We start from the raw sequence: 20,608 nt of genomic DNA on the forward strand, positions 1-20,608 counted from the left end.
TGAATTTCATTCTTGTCATTTCATTAGTCTTTAAGTACAGGAAAATAGTCCTTTCTTGATTTTGATATTTGTAAATCCAATTATTTGGCACTCAACTCAAAGCGTTATTATTTTTATTAAGACTGTATTTTTCAGGGATGCCTGGGTGGCTCAGTTTGTTAAGTGGCTGCCTTCGGCTCAGGTCATATTCCCAGGGCCCTGGGATCAAGTTCCGCATTGGGCTCCTTGCTCAGCCGGGAGCCTGCTTCTCCCTCTTTCTGCTGCTCTCCCTGCTTGTACTCTGTCTCTGATGAATAAATAAAATCTTAAAAAAAGAATGTATTTTTCAGTCATTTTAAAAGCACATTTCAAGTGTTGCTCTGATAGTCTAATGTTATCCTTTAATATTAGAATTAGGTATGCCAAAATCTGCATTCTTATTTAGTAAATGAGGCAATTTTTTCTAGCAAGAGAAAGAATTATGTAAGGAACAGATTTTGAAAAGATAAACACATTTTGAAGTTTTAAACATTCTAAGATGTCTGGATGGATACATTCAAAGAGTTCCTTAGTTCTTTAAAATACTTCTTCTTTCTTGATAATTAAAAAAATTATAATGTAACATACAGATAGAAGAGTATGTACAATTCCATAAGTTATCACTACATGGATACACTTGTAATCTTTGCTTAGTCTAAAAAATAGAACATTAGTACCATCCATAGCCCCCCCCACCCAAGGTGTNCTCCATAGCCCCCCCCAAAGTGTCCCTTCCCAATTATAAATTTTGACCCCCTCCCCAGAAGAAACTCTCCTGACCTCTAACACCACAGTTCAGTTTTGCCTTCTGTATGTGTCTGTTGATTTATGCCAGCAAATAATGCAGGTTTATGTGATTATTTGCATGAGATTTACTTGTGGGCAAAAGAACAAAAACAACAACGATAGACTGATTTCTCCTTATATATGCAAAAACAATTTATATTCTAGAAAGAAGAGGAATGGAGAAGGAAAAGCTGCAATTAAAATATTTTTCCTTTCCTTCCTTCCAGCATCCTAAGATGCTGATTATTTGGCAGTGAGTAGAGATCAGTCATGGTTTTCTGTCTTTGGACACTGAGCCATCACCAAGGAATTTCAGTTGTTTAAGAATTATCTAGAGTATCTTGGTTGTTTAACCAGAGACATATTAGTAATAGGATGCCTCTGTAGTCTGACTGCCAAAGTCTTTTTGTTTTTCCCCCTCTGTCCCACTTATGCCAGATCTGCACCATTTCCTCTATACACTCAAACACCTAAATATACATTTTGTTTGGATGATCTATTTTGAAGTAGAAATGAAGTATCATAGGCAATGCATGAGCTCAATTTTGGTGGACATTGCCAGTTTTCCAAAATGTTTGTGCAAATTTAAATTCCCACTGGTAGTTTATGAGAGTGCTAGTTATTCTCTGTCCCCTCCAGTACTTTTAAATCACCTCTTCTAACAGTATCTCATTGTAGTTTTAAATTACGTTTCCTAATGACTAATGGAACATGACTTTTTTCCTCTAGCCTCAAGAATAACTCAAGGATTTGACTATTCATTGAGCCTTCCTTGAAACATGAACTCAGTAAGTTTATAGTAGTGTGCAGTATCTAATTTAAATGTTAGGTACCAGTACAATCACCTGCACCTCACTGTTGAGATTGTTCACTGAATAATCAATTACCAGCAAGCAACACATAATTGATGAAGTACAGATAAACTGGAAAATGGCAGATGGTCATATACTCCTGATGGGGCTCTAAGATTAGCACATATTTAGAAATGATAGCTCTACAGGTGGTCCAAGCCCAGTTCTTGTTCTCTCTTGACTACACATGACCCAAATCGGGAGTTGGGACCTCAAAAGTTGCACCTCGGAGTTATAAACCTTATTTGCTGTTACCATGCATATTGTGTTGCTGTCCTGTATCCTTTCTTGAGGTGTTGTTGCTGAGTATAGCCTGTTGTGTCTCATGAATTTGTGTATCCATAACTAAATTCCTGTTGGTTGATCAGAGTAGACTTTGTAACTCAGGAATTGGGAATCTTTTCATATAATTTGTAGCCACTTTTTTATACATTTTAAAAAATTTCTTTTTTTAAAAAAGATTTTATTTTTATTTATTCTGAGAGAGAGGGAGAGAGAGAAAAGTAGAGGGATAAACAGAGGGAGAGGAAGAAGCAGACTCCCAGTGAGCAGGGAGCCTGATGCAGGGCTCAATCTCAAACCCTGAGTTCATGACCTGAGCTGAAGGCGGATGCTTAACTGACTGAGCCACCCAGGTGCCCCATTTTAGAAAGTTTCTATTCACTTTTCTTGTCTATTTTTTTCCATTGGGTTGTCTGCCTTTTTCATATTAATTTGAAGGTATTTGCTATACATTTTTGATATAAGCCTTTTCCAGTTTTATTTATTATAAAAACCTTCTTGCTTTTTCAATTCTCTTATTGAAGAATCTAGTCACAGGAAGTTCTAATATATTCCTATTCATTAATATGTTTCATTTTAGTTAGTATTTCTTATATCCAATTTAAGAAATCTTTTACTACTCTAAGGTCATGGAAATATTCTCCAAAGGAAACTTCTAAAGCTTGTGTGTTTTACCTTTTACATTTAGATCTATAATTCACCTGGAATTGATTTTTGTGTGATACGAAGTAGCAGCAAAGTTTCATTTTTCCTACGTGGATCTCAAACTATCCAGCACCACTTATTGAAAAAAAAAATCCCCTTCTCCCACTTCTCTATAGTCCCATTATTATAGATGAAGAATAAGAGTAGATATGGATTTGGGTTTGCTTCTGAATGTTCTGTTCTTTCATTTCTCTTTTTGGCTATACCACAGCCTTAATTATTGTACTTTTATAGCAAGTTTAGATGTATGTTATGGTGGTTCTTCTAACCTTGCTCTTATATGAGAGTGTTTTTCTCTTTAAGTCCTTTGCATTTCCAGGTAAGTTTTAGAATCAGATTGTCCATTTACATATATATGTGTATACAAACGTACACCAACACACAAATGTAAACACTGTTAGCCTTTGGGGGAGATTGCACTGAATTTATAAATGATTTTGGGGAGAATTGGCATCTTTAAATAATGAGGCTTTCAATCCATAAAAATAATTTATTCATCCATTTGCTTAAGATATTTTATACTTTTCTCTCACTTATTACTTACTGTATAGAAGTCTTACATATCTTCCATTAGCTATATTCCTAGATATTTGATGTTTATTGATGTGATTTTAATGGTATATTTTATAATTTTACCTTCTTTTGTGGTTAGTATATAGAAATCCATTTGATTTTTGCATATTGACCTTTGACCTAACAATCTTCCAAAATCTAATATTTGTAGATTCTTTTGGACTCTCTACATAAATAAATCAGATGACTATTAATAGTAACATTTATTTCTTCCCTTCCTATCTCTTTGATTTTAATCTGTTTTTCTTGCCTATTTGCATTGACAAAGACCTGTAGTACAATACTGGCTAGAAGTAGTGAAGATGGATTGTGATAGTTTGGGTTTCTTTAATTATAGTAAAATATGCATAACATAAAATTTGCCATCTTAACCGGTTCAGTAGTATTAAGTATATTTACATTGTTGTGCAACTGTCACCACTATCCATCTCTAGAACTCTTTTAATCTTGTAAAACTGAAACTCTGTACCCATTAAACAATTGCCTCCTACCCCCAACCCTTGGCAACCACCATTCTGTTTTCTGTCTCTATGAATCTGACCTACTTATATGGAAGAAGAAACTCTAAGTACCTGGTATAGGTGGAATCACATAATGTTTTTCTTTTTGTGACCAGTTTATTTCACTTAGCATATTTCCTCAAGGTTCATGCATGTTGTAGCGTGTGTCAGAATTTTCTTCTTTGAAAGGTTGAATGATATTCCATTGTATGTATATACCACCTTTTGCTGATCCGTTGATCCGTTGATAGATCTTAGATTGTTTCCATATCTTGGCTATTAGGAATAATGCTGCTGATATAAGGTGGGGTTTTTTTGTTTGTTTGTTTGTTTAAGCAAAGAATTACTCTTTTCCCACTATATGTTTGATTGATCTTTCCTGCTTCTATTAATTGCAATACTAGTAGCTGTGACACAAGCGCAAGCTTTAAAAGAGTTGCCCTCTTGTACTTCTATCATCATGAGGAAAACATGCCTCAGGCAGCTTCCTGGTCATTGAAGGATAAGAGTCATGTTGAATTGACCTAGACAAAATCCCAGAATGTAGCCAGTCTCATTTGAGCTCAGCTTCTGGATTAGTCAACCCCTAGATGATCCACAGTTGTCCAGATGTCGAGAAATTGTTGTTCTTTTAAGATGACAGGTTGGGAAGGAGCATGTTATACAGCATTATTATGGCAATACCAACTCTCCATATTTTATCACTAATGTGATTGTTGTAGGTTTTTAAAAAAACATGCTGTTTATTAAGAAAGTTTTCTTCTATTCCTAGGTTTATATATTTTTCTTTTTATATGTATTTTTCTTTTTTAAGTAAACAGTCTTACTGAAGTATATTTCACATGTCATAAAATTCACCCACTTCCCACATAATTCAGTTATTTTTAGGAACTTTATTCTTTCCTCTTCCTGGTTTCTAGCTTATTTATGAATGGATGTTTAGATGTGGAATTCCATCACATGCCTTTTTCTATGTCTATTGAGACACATAGTTTTTCTGTATTTTCTAAATGTGGTGAATTCCATTATTTGGTATTCACATAAAATCAAGCATTGTAGATATAATATAAAGACAATGTAATAGTGTCAAATGTCCTCATATAGATATCTCTGGATTCAGTATTTGTATTTATTAAATATATTGGATTCTTATTTTTTTTTCCCTTTCTGTGATGTCCTTATCAGGCTTAGATGTCTAGGTTATTTGGGTTTTATAATATGTGTTGAAAAACATCACCTTTTGCATGTTCTTAAAGTTTACTTAAAATTGGTACTATTTCATCCTTAAATGTGTGATAGAATTCACTGGTGACACAAATATATATGTTTTTCTGTCAAAGAAAAGGATGTTCGTGCTAGAAATTCATAAGAGTTATATGAAAAACACACACAAAGTCTTATCTTCTGGGTGACTAATTTACAACACAAATTGAATTCCCAAACATATAGAATCTATTTGTTACTGTTAGGGCATTGATTAGGAAGAAATGGGATCCTTAAATTTAGGATGGTATCTGTGTTAGAGTACCCAAGGCCTCCCTCAGCCTTGATTCACTAGAAGAACTCACATGACATGGAAAAAGCTGTTGTACAAGTTATGGTTTTGTTTGCAGTGAAAGGATACAGATTAAAATCAGCAAAGGGAAAGAACATGGGACAAAGTCCAAGAAAAATCAGATGCAGCCCTCCAAGTGTTTCTTTTCAATGGAGTCACATAAGAACATGCTTAAATCTCTCAGCAGTGATGTGTAACAAGTGTGAAATATTGCCAATCAAGGAAGCTGCTCACCAGAGCTCTGGTGTTCAGGGTTTTTATTAGGGGTCAGTCATGTGGGCATGTAGCACCCATGTAACTGACCTCAGCTACTCAGACCCCAGACCCTCAGAGCAAAAATAGACATTCACTGTAATTCACATTGTCAGGATAAACTTATCTAGTCACACTGTATAGCATGGGCCAAGACCTCAGGCATACAAAAATAATCTTTAAAAAAAAAAGTTTTTATTTAAATTCCATTAATTAATATAGAGTGTAATATTAGCTTCAGGTGCTAAATGTCGTGATTCAGCACTTCCATACAACACCCAGTGCTCATCACAACAAGTGCATTCCTTAATTAGGGATATAAAATCAGGCGGAATAGTACAAGGGCCCAGAGAATGACTCTTGGGAACTGTCCAAGGTCTAGTCCTGAAAATGAACTTTTCTTTGGAAAATGTTTTTCAAAAGAAATTTCTTTGGAGAGTGCAGGGTTTGTGCAACCTAGTCCTGCGGCCCTCGCCATTTCCTCTAAACCTTCTTTATCTCTTGTCAGAGTGCTATTTTTAAAACTATTTGTATAATATTAATTTAGCTACATCAGTTTTTGGGGTTTTTTTGGATTATTCATATAGTACATATTTTTCCGTTGGCCTTGATTCCTCCTTGTCTCTCTAAGCTTCCATCTGGGCCCATTTTCCTTGTGCATGAGAAATCTTTGGTAGCATTCTCTTCAGTACAGATCTGCTGGTGATGAATTCTCAGTTTTTGTTTGAATATTTCTTTATGTTACCTTCATTTTTAAAGAATATTTAGTTAATAGATAATTCCATTTGGACATTTATTCTCCCCATCCACTTAAAGTTTTCATTACATTTTATTTGGACATTTCTTGTGTCTGTGAAGAAATCTGTTGTTAGTTTTTCTTTTGCTCCTCTAGAGATAATGATTTTTTTTTTCTTATAGGTTTCTACAGTTTTCTTTTTTTTTCCCATTGGTTTTTCATTACTGTATTCTTAAATGCCTAGGTATGTTCTAATATCTGTTTATCCAACATGGGATTTATAAAATTTATGTAATATGTGGCTTCATGTCTTCACTCAATTTTGGAAAATTCCTAGCATTTACACTATACATAGTGTTTTCGCACTCTTTTAAGCTCCAGTACTTCCGAGTTCCTTTTTTTTTTTTAATTTTCCATCTCTTTTGCATTTTTGTAATTTAGACTATATATTTTATTGTGAATATTTATTTATTATTTTTTTAATTTATTTTTTAAAGATTTTATTTATTCATTTGAGAGAGAGCACAGGAGCAGGGGTGATGGACAGGGGGAGAGGGAGAAGCACACTCCCTGCTGAGCCAGGAGCCTGATGTGGGGCTCGATCTCAGGACCTGGAGATCATGCAGAAGCAGATGCTCAACTACCTGAGCCACGTAGGTGCCACTGAATGGTTTTTTAGCTCATTAACTTTCTCTTCGACTCTGTGTGCCAATTCATTGAGCGTCTTATTTCAGTTATTGTGTTTCCATTTTTAAAACCTTCCATTTTATTCCTTTTATAAGGTAAAATTTTTCATCACATATTTAATTCCATGCCATGTTAATCACAGTTTTTTGTTTTTGTTTTTGCTCTTTTAATTCATGTATGAGTACTCTGTTCTCTTCTGGGACTATTTTTATTATTTGAGGGTGTCATTTGTTTGCTTGCTTTTTGTTTTTTCAGTCTGGCCTTTGACTTCTTTATGCCATGCCTTAATTTCAAGAGTTACTTTAAAGCTACAATAATCAAAAGACATATTTTATATTAACATAAAAATAGGCTAATTGAAAAATGGAAAAGAACAGAGTCCAGAAATAAACCGTTACTTAAGCAGTAAATGTGTTTTCTTTCCTTTTTTCAATCTAAATTTTAATTTTTAAATTATTTTTTTAAGATTTTATTTATTTTTTTGTCAGAGAGAGAGAGTGAGAGAGAGAGAGAGCACAAGCAGAGAGAGAAGCAGGCTCCTTGCAGGGAGCTTGCTGAACAAGGAGCCCACTGTGGGACTTGATCCCAGGGTCCTGGGATCATGACCTGAGCCAAATGCAGGCACTTAACCGACTGAGCCCCCAGGCATCCCTGTTTTCGATAAAGGTTCTGTATTAGTTTCCTATAGCTACAGTAACAATTATCCCAAACTTGGTGGATTAAAAAAATGCAATATATTCTAGAGGCCAGAAGTGCCAATTGGATTTCACTATGCCAAAATCAAGGTGTTGCCAGGGTTATACTCCCTCCAGGGCTCTAGGAAAGGAATTGTTTCTTTGCCTTATGTCCTCTTTCCAGTGGCTGCCTGTATTCCCTGGTTTGTGTCCCTTGCCTCCATCTTCAAAGACAGTGGATAGCATCTTCTCTTTCTGACTCTAATTCCCCCCCCAAAACAGATGGCTACATTCTTTTCAGTAGTAAAATTTCACTCTTCCTTCTTGTAAGAACATCTATGATTATAGTTATAGAGTCTATCTGTATAACCTGGGATAATCTCTCTATCTCAAAACTCTTAAATTAATCAATTTTCAAAGTCCCTTTGCCATAAAAAGTAGCATCCACAGGTTCCAAGGATTAGGACCTGGATATTACTGGGACCCATTAGTCAACCTATTTATGTGCCAAGACAGTTCAATGGGCTAGGGCTAGTATTTTCAACATATAGTCCTAAAACTATTGGAGAGCGATGAACTAGCCAGTCAGCCAGTGGAAGGATGGAAAGAAATCTCTTTACCTAATACCATATAAAAAAATTAACTCAATATGGATTATTAATTTAATTTGAGGTCTAAAGGTATGAAATTTCAAGAAAAATTATGGGAGCATATCTTTGTAATCTTGGGTTTTTCAAAGATTTCTTAAATATGAGAAAAAACCCACAAGACATAAAAGAGAAATCAACTAATTTGGCTTTATCAAAATTAAAAACTTTTGCTCTCAAAAGACCCCATTTTGAAAATGAGAAGGCAATCTACAGACTGGGCATAAATATTTGCCAAACATGTATCTGACAAAGGACTTGTGTCTAGAATATGTAAAGAACTCTGAAAACTCAACAAGACAAACAACCCAGTAAAAAATGGGCAAATAATTTCAACATACATTTAACAGAAGAGGATACACTGATGACAAATAAGCACATAAGAAGATGCTCAAAATCATCTCGCTCTCCCTATAGATAAGATTTAAGGTACATAATAATAAGATTATCTCTGTATTCTTTTATACCAAAACCAACACACTCCCCAAATCACCTAACCAAAATCCACACCCTGTAATAAGTACTTTCCAACACTCTCCTACCGAGAGTCCACACAGTTCCCATAATGTGCATTATTCCTCAGAGCAATGAGGAGTAAACCCACTTTGTTGGCTAGAAGAAAGGCATCGATAGTAGTGATAGTTTCAAGACTGTTTTTGAAGAGAGAGAAAGGGAGACAGATCTGCGAAACTCCCACCATCGCGTCACATCTAACCTTGTGGTAACATTGGCTTTAACACCTTCCTACATATCTAAGTTTCAGTCTAACACTAATGCCCCCTTTTGTGCTTTAGAACATATTCACTCTAGCCTACTCAAGAGCATTATTCCAGTAATTTTCCCTTCAAGAGATAGCACAGAGTAGCTAGTTTTCACAGGGACCCTATATCTAGACTGTCTGGGTTGAAATGCCACTATTTGTATGACCTTGAGTAACTCAGTTATCTCCTCCGTGTCTCAATTTTCACATCTTTAAAAAATAAGGATAATAATATTACTTACATTATAATAATATACAAAAGCTTGTGAATAATAAATAAGTTAATTTTTTCCTATGTGACTTATGAGAGGGCTTTGCTTGATTGTTAGTATGATGACGACTTTAATACATCTTTTCTACATCATCAAATTTCACTCCTATTAGATCATTTCCATTAATGTAAAAACATGCCTTTTTATTTTTTTCCTCCCATTTAAAAAATAAACTGCCTTTTAACTGCGCTTTCTCCTCTGGCTACTGCTCCATTTCTTAAGAAATCTCCTTTGCAGCCAGACTCCTGGAGGGTTAACTTCGCTTTTTGTCTTCAACTCCTTTTCTACAGTTCTCAGGTTTTTGCCCCCACCACTTCTCTAATTTGCTCTTCTTTAAGTTACAAATCACTGTGTACTTGACGTTGTGAAATATAATGGTTAATTCTCAATTTTTACATTATTTGAGCTATTAATATTTCATATAATTATACAGTTAATTTTTCCCCACTGTCCAATAGTCTTTCTTTACTGGGCTTCCAGTACTTCATACACTCCTGCCATCTCCTTGTCCCCTTCCATAGTTAGTTCCTTTCTCCCTGGCTTTTTAATGTTGGTAGTGCCAGGGCTCCATCACTGGTTCTTTCCTTTTTTGTTAGTGTCCTCCCTCTCTTGGTGAGTACATATCTTCCCATGACTTTTAATACCATCGTATATGTATTTCTTTTTTTTTTTTTTTATTTTACTTATGTGACAGAGAGACAGCCAGCGAGAGAGGGAACACAGCAGGGGAGAGGGAGAGGAAGAAGCAGGCTCCTAGCAGAGGAGCCTGATGTGGGACTCGATCCCAGAACACCGGGATCACGCCCTGAGCTGAAGGCAGTCGCTTTAACGACTGCGCTACCCAGGCGCCCCCGTATATGTATTTCTTGCCCAAACCTATCTGAAAAGAGTAATATTAAGGAATTATATATACATATATATATATGCATATATACATATATATATATGCATATATATATATATCAGTGCCCTCTTGACATCCCAGTTCAAAATAACTATCCATCAGTGTCCTGACCGCTGTCATCAATTATGCTCAGCCAGCAGTCCTCCCTGTTTTAGTCCTTCTCTATCTTTCCTGTTGCTCAGTATAAAAACTTGGTGTCCTTCTTGACTCCTCTCTCTCTCTTTTTTTTTTTCCCCACATATCCTATGTCAAATCCTATTGCTTCTGCCTTCAAAACATATCTAGAACATGACTGCTTCTTATTCCATCCATTGTTACCAACTTGGTATAATGCCTCAGCATCTCTTCTCTGCATTTCCATAGTAGCCTCCTAATTACTAGTCCTGCTTCTACCCTTGTCCATTATAATCTATTCTTAACAAAATGTAAGTCAGATCATATCACGTCTCTTTTTAGACTGTCATCATTTTATACAAAGCCATTAAAATTATCTATAAATCCTCATCTTCTCCTTGCTTCCCCCTACCTAGCCAATCAGATTGCTTGCTGTTTTGTCCTTCTGCCCTTTACCTACACTCTGGTCACATTGGTCCCCTTGCCATATCTTGCACATTGTAGGAAAGTACCCATTGCAGGACTTTTGTACTGTAGAGTTTGTTGCCCTTTCCCAGATAGCCACATGACAATTTTCANTTTTCTGCTATTTTCTATTATATTTTAATAGCACCTAAATACTGTATTTTTTTAAAATTTTTATTTTGTTATATTAGTCACCATACACTACATCCAGTTCTTAATGCAATGTTCCGTGATTCATTACTTGCATATAACACCCACTGCACCATGCAATATGTGCTCTCCTTAATACCCATCACTGGCCTATCCCAAAACCCACCCCTCTCCCCTCTGAAGCCCTCAGTTTGTTTCCCAGAGTCCACAGTCTCTCATGGTTCAATCCCCCTTCTGTTTACACCCCTTCATTCTTCCCTTCCTTCTCCTACAAATCTCCCTATTTCTTATGTTCCATAAATGAGTGAAACCATATGATAATTGTCTTTCTCTGCTTGACTTATTTCACTTAGCATAATCTCCTCCAGTCCCGTCCATGTTGCTGCAAATGTCGTATAATCATTCTTTTTGATGGCTGAGTAATATTCCAGTGTATATATGGACCACATCTTTTTTTTTTTTTTNTATCCCTTTCTTCCCCTACCGATCATCCTAGTTCTTATGTTCCATAGATGAGAGAAATCATATGATAATTGTCTTTCTCTGCTTGACTTATTTCACTTAGCATTATCTCCTCCAGTGCCGTCCATGTTGCAGCAAATGTTGAGAATTCGTTCTTTCTGATAGCTGAGTAATATTCCATTGTATATATGGACCACAGCTTCTTAATCCAGTCATCTGTTGAAGGGCATCTCGGCTCCTTCCACGATTTAGCTATTGTGGACAATGCTCCTATGAACATTGGGGTGCATATGGCCCTTTTCTTCACTACGTCTGTATCTTTTGGATAAATACCCAGTAGTGCAATTACTGGATCATAGGGTAGCTCAATTTTTACTTTTTAAGGGACATCCACACTGTTTTCCAGAGTGGCTGTACCAACTTGCATTCCCATCAACAATGTAGGAGGGATCCCCTTTCTCCACATCCTCTCCAACAATTGTTGTTTCTTGCCTTCTAAATTTTTGCCATTCTAACTGGCATAAGGTGGTATCTCAAGGTGGTTTTGATTTGAATTTCCCTGATGGCTAATGATTTTGAACATTTTTTCATGTGTCTGTTAGCCATTTGTATGTCTTCATTGGAAAAGTGTCTGTTCATATCTTCTGCCCATTTTATGATTTGTTTATTTGTTTCTCGGGGTATTGAGTTTGAGAAGTCCTTTTAGATCTTGGATACCAGTCTTTTATCTGTAGTGTCATTTGCAAATATATTCTCCCATTCTGTGGGCTGCCTCTTAGTTTTTTTTGACTGTTTTCTTGGCTGTGCAGAAGCCTTTGATCTTGATGAAGTCCCACAAGTTCATTTTTTTCTTTTGTTTCTCTTGCCTTTGGAGATGTGCCATGAAAAAAGTTGCTGTGGTCGATGTCGTAGACGTTGCAGTCTATGTACTCCTCTAGGATTTTGATGGATTCCTGTCTCACATCAAGGTCTTTCATCCATTTGTAGTTTATTTTTGTGTATGGTGTGAGAGAGTGGTCAAGTTTCATTCTTTGGCATGTAGCTGTCCAATTTTCCCAGCACCATTTATTGAAGAGACTGTCTTTTTTCCACCGGATGTTTTTTCCTGCTTTATCAAAGATTAGTTGCCCAAAGAGCCGAGGGTCCATTTCTGGGTTCTCTATTCTGTTCCATTGGTCGATGTGTCTGTTTTTGTGCCAGTACCATGCTGTCTTTGTGATCACAGCTTTGTAGTACAGCTCGAAATCCGGCATTGTGATGCCCCCAGCTTTGTTTTTCCTTTTCAACAGTTCCTTGGAGATTCGGGGCCTTTTTTGGTTCCACACAAAGCTAAGGGCTGTTTGTTCCAGTTCTTTGAAAAATGTCATTGGTATTTTGATTGGGATGGCACTGAAAGTGTAGATTGCTCTGGGTAGTATGGACATTTTAACTATGTTAATTCTTCCAATCCATGAGCATGGAATATTTTTCCATCTTTTTATGTCTTCCTCAATATCTTTCAAAAGTGATCTATAGTTTCTAGCATATAGGTCCTTTACGTCTCTGGTTAAGTTAATTCCAAGGTAACGCATGGTTTTTGGTGTTATTGTAAATGGGATGGATTCCCTAATTTCTCTTTCTTCAGTCTCGTTATTCGTGTATAGAAATGCAACTGATTTCTGGGCATTGATTTTGTATCCTGCCACCTTACTGAATTGTTCTATAACTTCTAATANTTTTCAAGAGTATTTATAGTTTCTAGAATATAGATCCTTTACGTCTCTGGTTAAGTTAATTCTGAGATAACATATGATTTTTGGTGCTATTGTAAATGGGATGGATTCCCTAATTTCTCTTTCTTCAGTCTCGTTATTCGTGTATAGAAATGCAACTGATTTCTGGGCATTGATTTTGTATCCTGCCACCTTACTGAATTGTTCTATAACTTCTAATAGTTTGGGAGTGGATTCCTTTGGGTTTTCCATATAGAGTATCATGTCATCTGCAAAGAGAGACAGTTTGACTTCTTCTTTGCCGATTTGGATACCTTTGATCCCTTTTTGTCTTCTGATTGCTGTTGCAAGGACTTCTAGTACTATGTTGAATAATAGTGGCGAGAGTGGGCATCCTTGTCGTGTTCCTGATCTTAAGGGAAAGGCTTCCAGCTTTTCCCCATTGAGAATAATGCTTGCAGTAGATTTTTCATAGATGGTTTTTATGAGATTGAGGAATGTACCCTCTATCCCTACACTCTGAAGTGTTTTAATCAGGAAAGGATGCTGTATTTTGTCAAATGCTTTTTCTGCATCNAAAGAGAGACAGTTTGACTTCTTCTTTGCCGATTTGGATACCTTTGATCCCTTTTTGTCTTCTGATTGCTGTTGCAAGGACTTCTAGTACTATGTTGAATAATAGTGGCGAGAGTGGGCATCCTTGTCGTGTTCCTGATCTTAAGGGAAAGGCTTCCAGCTTTTCCCCATTGAGAATAATGCTTGCAGTAGGCTTTTCATAGATGGCTTTTATGAGATTGAGAAATGTACCCTCTATTCCTACACTCTGAAGGGTTTTAATCAGGAATAGATGCTGTATTTTGTCAAATGCTTTTTCTGCATCAACTGAGAGGATTATATGGTTCTTTACTCTTTTCTTGTTGATATGATCTATCACACTGATCAATTTGCGAATGTTGAACCACCCTTGCATCCCAGGGATGAATCCCACTTGGTCTTGATGGATAATCCTTTTAATGTACTGTTGGATCCTATTAGCTAGAATCTTGTTGAGAATTTTGGAGTCCATATTCATCAAGGAAATCTGTCTGTAATTCTCTTTTTTGATGGGGTCTTTGCTGGTTTGGGGATCAAGGTAATACTGGCCTCATAGAATGAGTTTGGTTGTTTTCCTTCTGTTTCTATTTTTTGAAACAGCTTCAGGAGAATACACATTATTTCTTCTTTGAATGTTTGGTAGAATTCCCTGGGGAATCTGTTGGCCCTGGACCCTTGTTTTTGGGGAGGTTTTTGATCACTGCTTCAATCTCTTCATAATTAATCGGTCTGTTTAAATAATCAATTTCTTCCTGTTTCAGTCTTGGTAGTTTATAAGTTTCCAGGAAGGCATCCATTTCTTCCAGGTTGTTTAATTTATTGGCATAAAGCTGGTGATAAAAGTTTCTAATGATCCTTTTATTTCATTGGTGTTGGTTGTGATCTCTCCCCTTTCATTCATGATTTTTTAAAATTTGGGTCCTTTCTCTATTCTTTTGAATAAGTCTTGCCAGTGGCTTATAGATTTTATTTATTCTTGCAAAGAATCAGCTTTTAGTTCTGTTGATCTGCTCTACTGTGCTCCTGGTTTCTAATTCATTGATCTCTGCTCTGATCTTGATCAACTGCTTTCTTGTGCGTGGGTTAGGCCTGTTTTTCTGTTCCAGCTTCAGATTCTTGAGGTGAGAATATAAAAACTGCATTTTAGATTTTTCTATTCTTTTGAGTGAGGCTTGGATGGCTATGTATTTTCCCTTTAGGACCGACTTTGCAGTGTCGCATAGGTTTTGGACCGATGTGTTTTCATTCTCATTGGTCTCCAAAAATTGTTTAAACTGATTTTTAATTTCTTGGTTTACCCATTCATTCTTGAGCAGGATGATTCTTAGTTTCCAAGTGTTTGAGTTTCTTCCAAATTTTTCCTTGTGATTGAGTTCCAGTTTCAAAGCATTGTGGTCTGAGAATATGCAGGGAATAATCTCAGTCTTTTGGTATCGGTTGAGACATGTCATGTGACCCAGTATATGGTCTATTCTGGAGAAAGTTCCATGTGCATTTGAAAAGAATGAGTATTCTGTTGTTCTGGGGTGTAAGTGTTCTATATAAATCTATGAGGTCCATCTGGTCCAGTATGTCATTCAAAGTTCTTGTTTCTTTGTTAATTTTCTGCTTAGGTGATCTGTCTATTGCTGAGAGTGGAGTGTTGAGGTCCCCTACTATTATCGTATTTTTATCTATATGTCTGTTTATTCTGGTTAAGAGTTACCTTATGTATCTATCTGCTCCCCTGCTGGGGGCATACATATTTATAATTGTCATATCCACTTGTTGGATACATCCTTTAAGAATAATATAGTGTCCTTCTGTATCTCTAACAACAGTCTTTAGTTTAAAATCTAACCTGTCTGGTATGAGAATTGCTACCCCAGCTTTCTTTTGAGGTCCAGTGGCATGAAAAATGGTTTTCCATCCCTTCACTTTCCGTCTGGATGTATCTTTAGGTTCAAAATGAGTCTCTTGTAGACAGCAAATGGATGGGTCTTGTCTTTTTATCCAATCTGCAACCGTGTGGCATTTTATGGGAGCATTTAGGCCATTCACATTGAGAGTGATTACTGAGAGATATGATTTTAATGATGTCATGTTGCCTGTAAAGTCTTTGTTTCTATAGATTGTAAATTTCTGTTGTGTATTACTCATGGGGACTTTTTACTTTTATAGAACCCTCCTTAATATCTCCTGTAGGGCTGGTCTGGTGGTTACGAATTCCTTCAGTTTGTGCCAATTCTGGAAGGTCTTTATCTCTCTGTCAATGCTGAATGACAGCCTTGCTGGATAAAGGATCCTTGGATGCATGTTCTTCCCAGATAGAACTTTGAAAAAACCCTGCCAACCCTTCCTAGCCTGCCAGGTCTCTGTAGACAGGTCTGACGTTATTCTGATATTTTTCCCTCTGCATGTAAGGATTTTCTTCCCCTGGTCACTTTCAATACTGTATCCTTGGATCTAACATTTACGAATTGCGCTATGACGTGACATGGTGTAGGTCTGTTGTCATTGACCATGGGAAGGGTCCTCTCTGCTTCTTGGACGCAAATGCTTGTTTCCTTTGCCGGATTAGGGAAGTTCTCAGCTACAATTTGTTCAAATATCTCTTCTAGACCTCTCTCTTTCTCCACCCCCTCGGGGATGCCGATGGTTCTGACATTGAAACGTTTCATTGAGTCAGTAATCTCCCGTAATCTACATTCTTGAAATTGGATTTTTTTGAGGCAAGTTTCTGTTTTTACTTTCTCTTCTACCATCCCATCCTCCGATTCACTAATTTGTTATACTGCCTCATTTACCCTGGCTGTCAGAGCGTGTAGTTTAGACTGCCTTTGATTCATAGCATTTTTAATTTCTGCCAGACTCACTCTCATTTCTGCCCTTAGAGATTCTATATTCTCGTTAATATTTTCTTTTCTTTTTTTTTAAAGATTTATTTGTTTATTTGACAGAGAGAGAGACAGTCAGCGAGAGAGGGAACATAAGCAGGGGGAGTGGGAGAGGAAGAAGTAGGCTCCCAGCGTAGGAGCCTGGTGTGGGGCTTGATCCCAGAACGCCGGGATCATGCCCTGAGCCGAAGTCAGACACTTAATGACTGAGCCACCCAGGCACCCCATCTCGTTAATATTTTCATTAATAGTTTTTCAACCCTACACATCATCTTGACCATTGTTACTCTGAACTCCATTTCTGACAATTTGTTTTATCCATATGCATCAGTTCTGTGCCAGAGGCCACAGACTCATTATCTTTTCTTTGCTGGGGGGGATTTCTCCTCCTCATCATTCTGATAAGGAGAGGTTGTCGGGATGCCCAGAGCCCAAATTATTGACCAGGACACAGGCACTTGTTTTATAGGGACCTTAGGGATGTCGGCTTCTTGATTTTTCAGCCTGACTTCTGGGTGAGGGGCCTGCTGCGTTGATATTCAGGCAACTCTGTTTGGGAAGAGTCTCCCTGTTTCCTGTGATGGGGGGGTGGTGGATGGGGATGGGCACAATGTGAGCTGGTATTTCCAGGCTTTTTTCTCTGGCGGCTTTCCCTGGCGGTTTTCTGTGGCTCTTCTGAGAGTCAGAGCAGCAGTGGTCGTGTCCTGGCCTCTGTCTCAGAGCAGAGAGATCGCAGTCTGCTCTCCACTGAGCTCTCCTGGCCACTTTAACTCTGTTTCTGTCGGTGCTGCTAAAAACCCTGCAGGGTCCTGGGATGTGCGCCCCACACTTGCTGTCCCAGCGCTAACTTGCAGGGCCGGCATGTCTCTGTCCTTTGTGCTCCTAACACTGCCAGCTGCCCCCGGTTCCTTCGTTGGCTCCTGAGCTCCCTGTTTCAGTGTGGTTCACATGTGCTCCAGAGAGATGGGTTTTCAGTCTGGTCGTGCATGCATTCCTGGGCTCATGGTCTCAGTCTGCTCTCTCATGGGTGCCGATCCTCGAGTCCGCCCACTCCCCAGTATAAGTGGCTACTGCTTCCTGGTGCCCGAGCGCTTTGGCTCCCTCCCTCTTCCATTTATCATCTTATATCTGTGCGCAGATTCATGGCTCCCCGTTTCATACCTCAATATTCAGTGCTGGAGATGTTTGTTTATAGAGATCCAGATGTATCTTCCTTCATCTCAGGCTGATTCCGTGGGTTTTCAGGATGGTCTGGTAGATATCCTGCTTGACTCTGGACCAGCTGAGAAAGGGTCTCCTACTCCTCTGCCATCTTTTCTCCTCCTTCTAAACACTGTATTATACTGTAGAGTTGACTTATTCATTTTTTTTTCATTTGTTTCTGTCACCCCCTGATGGAATATATGCTTCATAAGAGTAGGAATATTTACATCTCTTTCACTGATATATCCCAAGAACCTGATTAGGCACATGTAAAAAATATTTGCTAAATAAAGAGTGAATAAAAATAAAGGAGTCAAGGAGATCTGAAACACTGTCTCCCCCTGCCTCCAGTACTCTAGTGCCTTTGTCTAGGAAGTCCATTGGAATAAGTAAAAGCCTGTAAAATTTGAATGAGCAAGAACAAGAAACATAACAACCTTTTTATCATTCACTGACAAATGCAGACTACTTGTGATTTAATATATATAAAGGTTTAGTCTACGTCCTATGAATTAGTATTCTAAAGAACTCTTTTTTTAAACCACCTTATTGTTTAGGAAGGTTTACTACATTTCCAAATATGAATAATCCTGATGTAAACTTTACATGTTCTTTCAAATTTATTTGCTTCGCAGTCTAAGCGTGCGGTATCAAGAAGCCAGGGTGTTATATGAACATCTGCTTTGTGTTTGTGTAAGATAGAGTGATCAGACAGCTCGGCTGGGGCAGATAGCTTTAGGCTCAGCTCCAGGAATGCTTGGATGACTGATACTGACCCTTGGCCAAGATAAAGTAGAAGCAGGATGGCTATGACGTTTGAATTTCAAAACTCTCCTGGAAATATCCTGGCTAGTTTGTTTACATTGTTTAGAGATGTATTGATTAATGGCTTACACGAGGTTTAACAGGTCACAATCTCTGGCTTTACCAAAAGACCTTGCTGGATACATGTCCAAGCTCTGCTGAAACCAAGATTCTTCACTGGTATCTTGGTGGGTCATAATAATAAAATGAAGCATATCCTGTACTAATGAGAATAGGCCCTATGGAAGAGCACCTGGAAGTCTCTCGGGCTCCCCAGTCTTTCCTTCAGTTGATATGGCACATTTTTTACTTTTATGAAAAGCTTGTTGTGTGTGGGTAGTCTAGAGAGTCTTGTGAATTCTTTCAATTATACTCGTGTAATTGATACAGTGGTTACGGATTTTTTTCAAGGAATGAATTATAACCTGTTTTCAGCTTTAATTTATAATTATTTCACTGTAATATTTTATAATGTTTAATTAAAAATAGATAAATATTTTCACAGATTATCTTTAAAATATAACTTCTCATAAATAGTAATTTTTTTCATTCTTCTGAAAACTCAGTAAAATAGTTAAAGGCTTTAAGAAAGATAAGCTGCAAATCAGACTTTCACTTTATGAGATGATGTGGCTACAGTTCGATCACATCTTAACTTCCATATGTCCTATCAACTTTTAGGGCCATGCTGTATTATTTTCTGAATGCGAGTCTCTCTTTTTCTTTATGTAACAGCATGGAATTGTATTTTACAATAAAGTATGTAACTTTAATTGTAAAATATAATTTTAAGCTTTGCTTCTTTCAAATGATTTAAAATGAATTATTTTTCCAATTTACCCACAAAGTCTAGGAGGAATACTTCCTAGAAATATACTCTCTTTGTTAAAGGGCTGCATTTTTTGGGTGATTTTTACATAGCCAGAGAATTCCTAAAATGAACTTTGAGGCAAAGTCATGTCATCATTGATCTCCTGTTCAACAATCCTTGAAGCACTAATAACTCAAAACGGTTACAATATTTCATTACCATGGAAATTGGAAGTGATGGCTGTGACCTTGATGTATGAGCTGGTGACCCAAAACATGTAATGGATTCAGAGTCTCGAGGTGCTTGAAAATTATGTTTGTATAACCTTTTGGGATCAAAGTATATTGATCCTAAAATGAATCCATTTAAATCTGTTGGTAAACTGCATATTTAAAAAGTAATACTGTTACTCTGCTGCTCTTTTCTATTTGAATACAGACATACAATTTCTGATGAGGCTATATTGTTGAATCAAAACTACTAAAGCATCTTGAAATAATGCTGTTCTTTAAAAGAATGTTTGGATAAAAGATTTTAAGGTAGAAATAGTCATAGTTAGCTAACCAGCCATGCTTGTTGGTCAATCTGGAATGTGTATACTTTTCAAACCATGTGTTTTCTTTTTATCACTTTTTTTTTAGCTATTACTTTGAAATAACTATTCCCAAATTTTATAAATCCTTTTGTGACAAACGTTGGCCACATGATCACTATAATCATCTCCTCTTTCCAGGCTCCCTTGCAGTTGTAGTGGGGGAATGTGACCTATTATGGTAAACAGAATACTGGCAAAAGTAATGTATACCATTCGTAGTCAGCCCTGTATCTCCCAGGAGATCTTCCACATTCTCTAGTCTCCCAATTGGATGCGGAGGATTCAGCATAGGACTGTATGTAGCCCTAAGGTACAATAGCACCACGAACTGGAAGCAACCTTGATTATGGAAGTACCTGCTAGTAGGAGAGTCAGTCAGCCAGCAACATCCATACTATACTTCACATAGATGATACATATACTTTTATTGTCTTAATACACTGAGATTTTAGTTTAGTTCCTTAAAAATCAGTTAGGATGTTCTAATGCAGCTTCTTACTTCATAAAAAAAAATATGTGTACCATATCTGAATTGTCACATTTGTGATAGGAATTCTGACATGTCATGACTTCATTGATTAAAATTTTCTAAATCGTGTCTTTTCCTAAAAACACAGTTA

The sequence above is a fragment of the Ailuropoda melanoleuca genome, chromosome 20, assembly GCF_002007445.2.
Source record: "Ailuropoda melanoleuca isolate Jingjing chromosome 20, ASM200744v2, whole genome shotgun sequence".
In the NCBI taxonomy this organism is placed as follows: domain Eukaryota; kingdom Metazoa; phylum Chordata; class Mammalia; order Carnivora; family Ursidae; genus Ailuropoda; species Ailuropoda melanoleuca.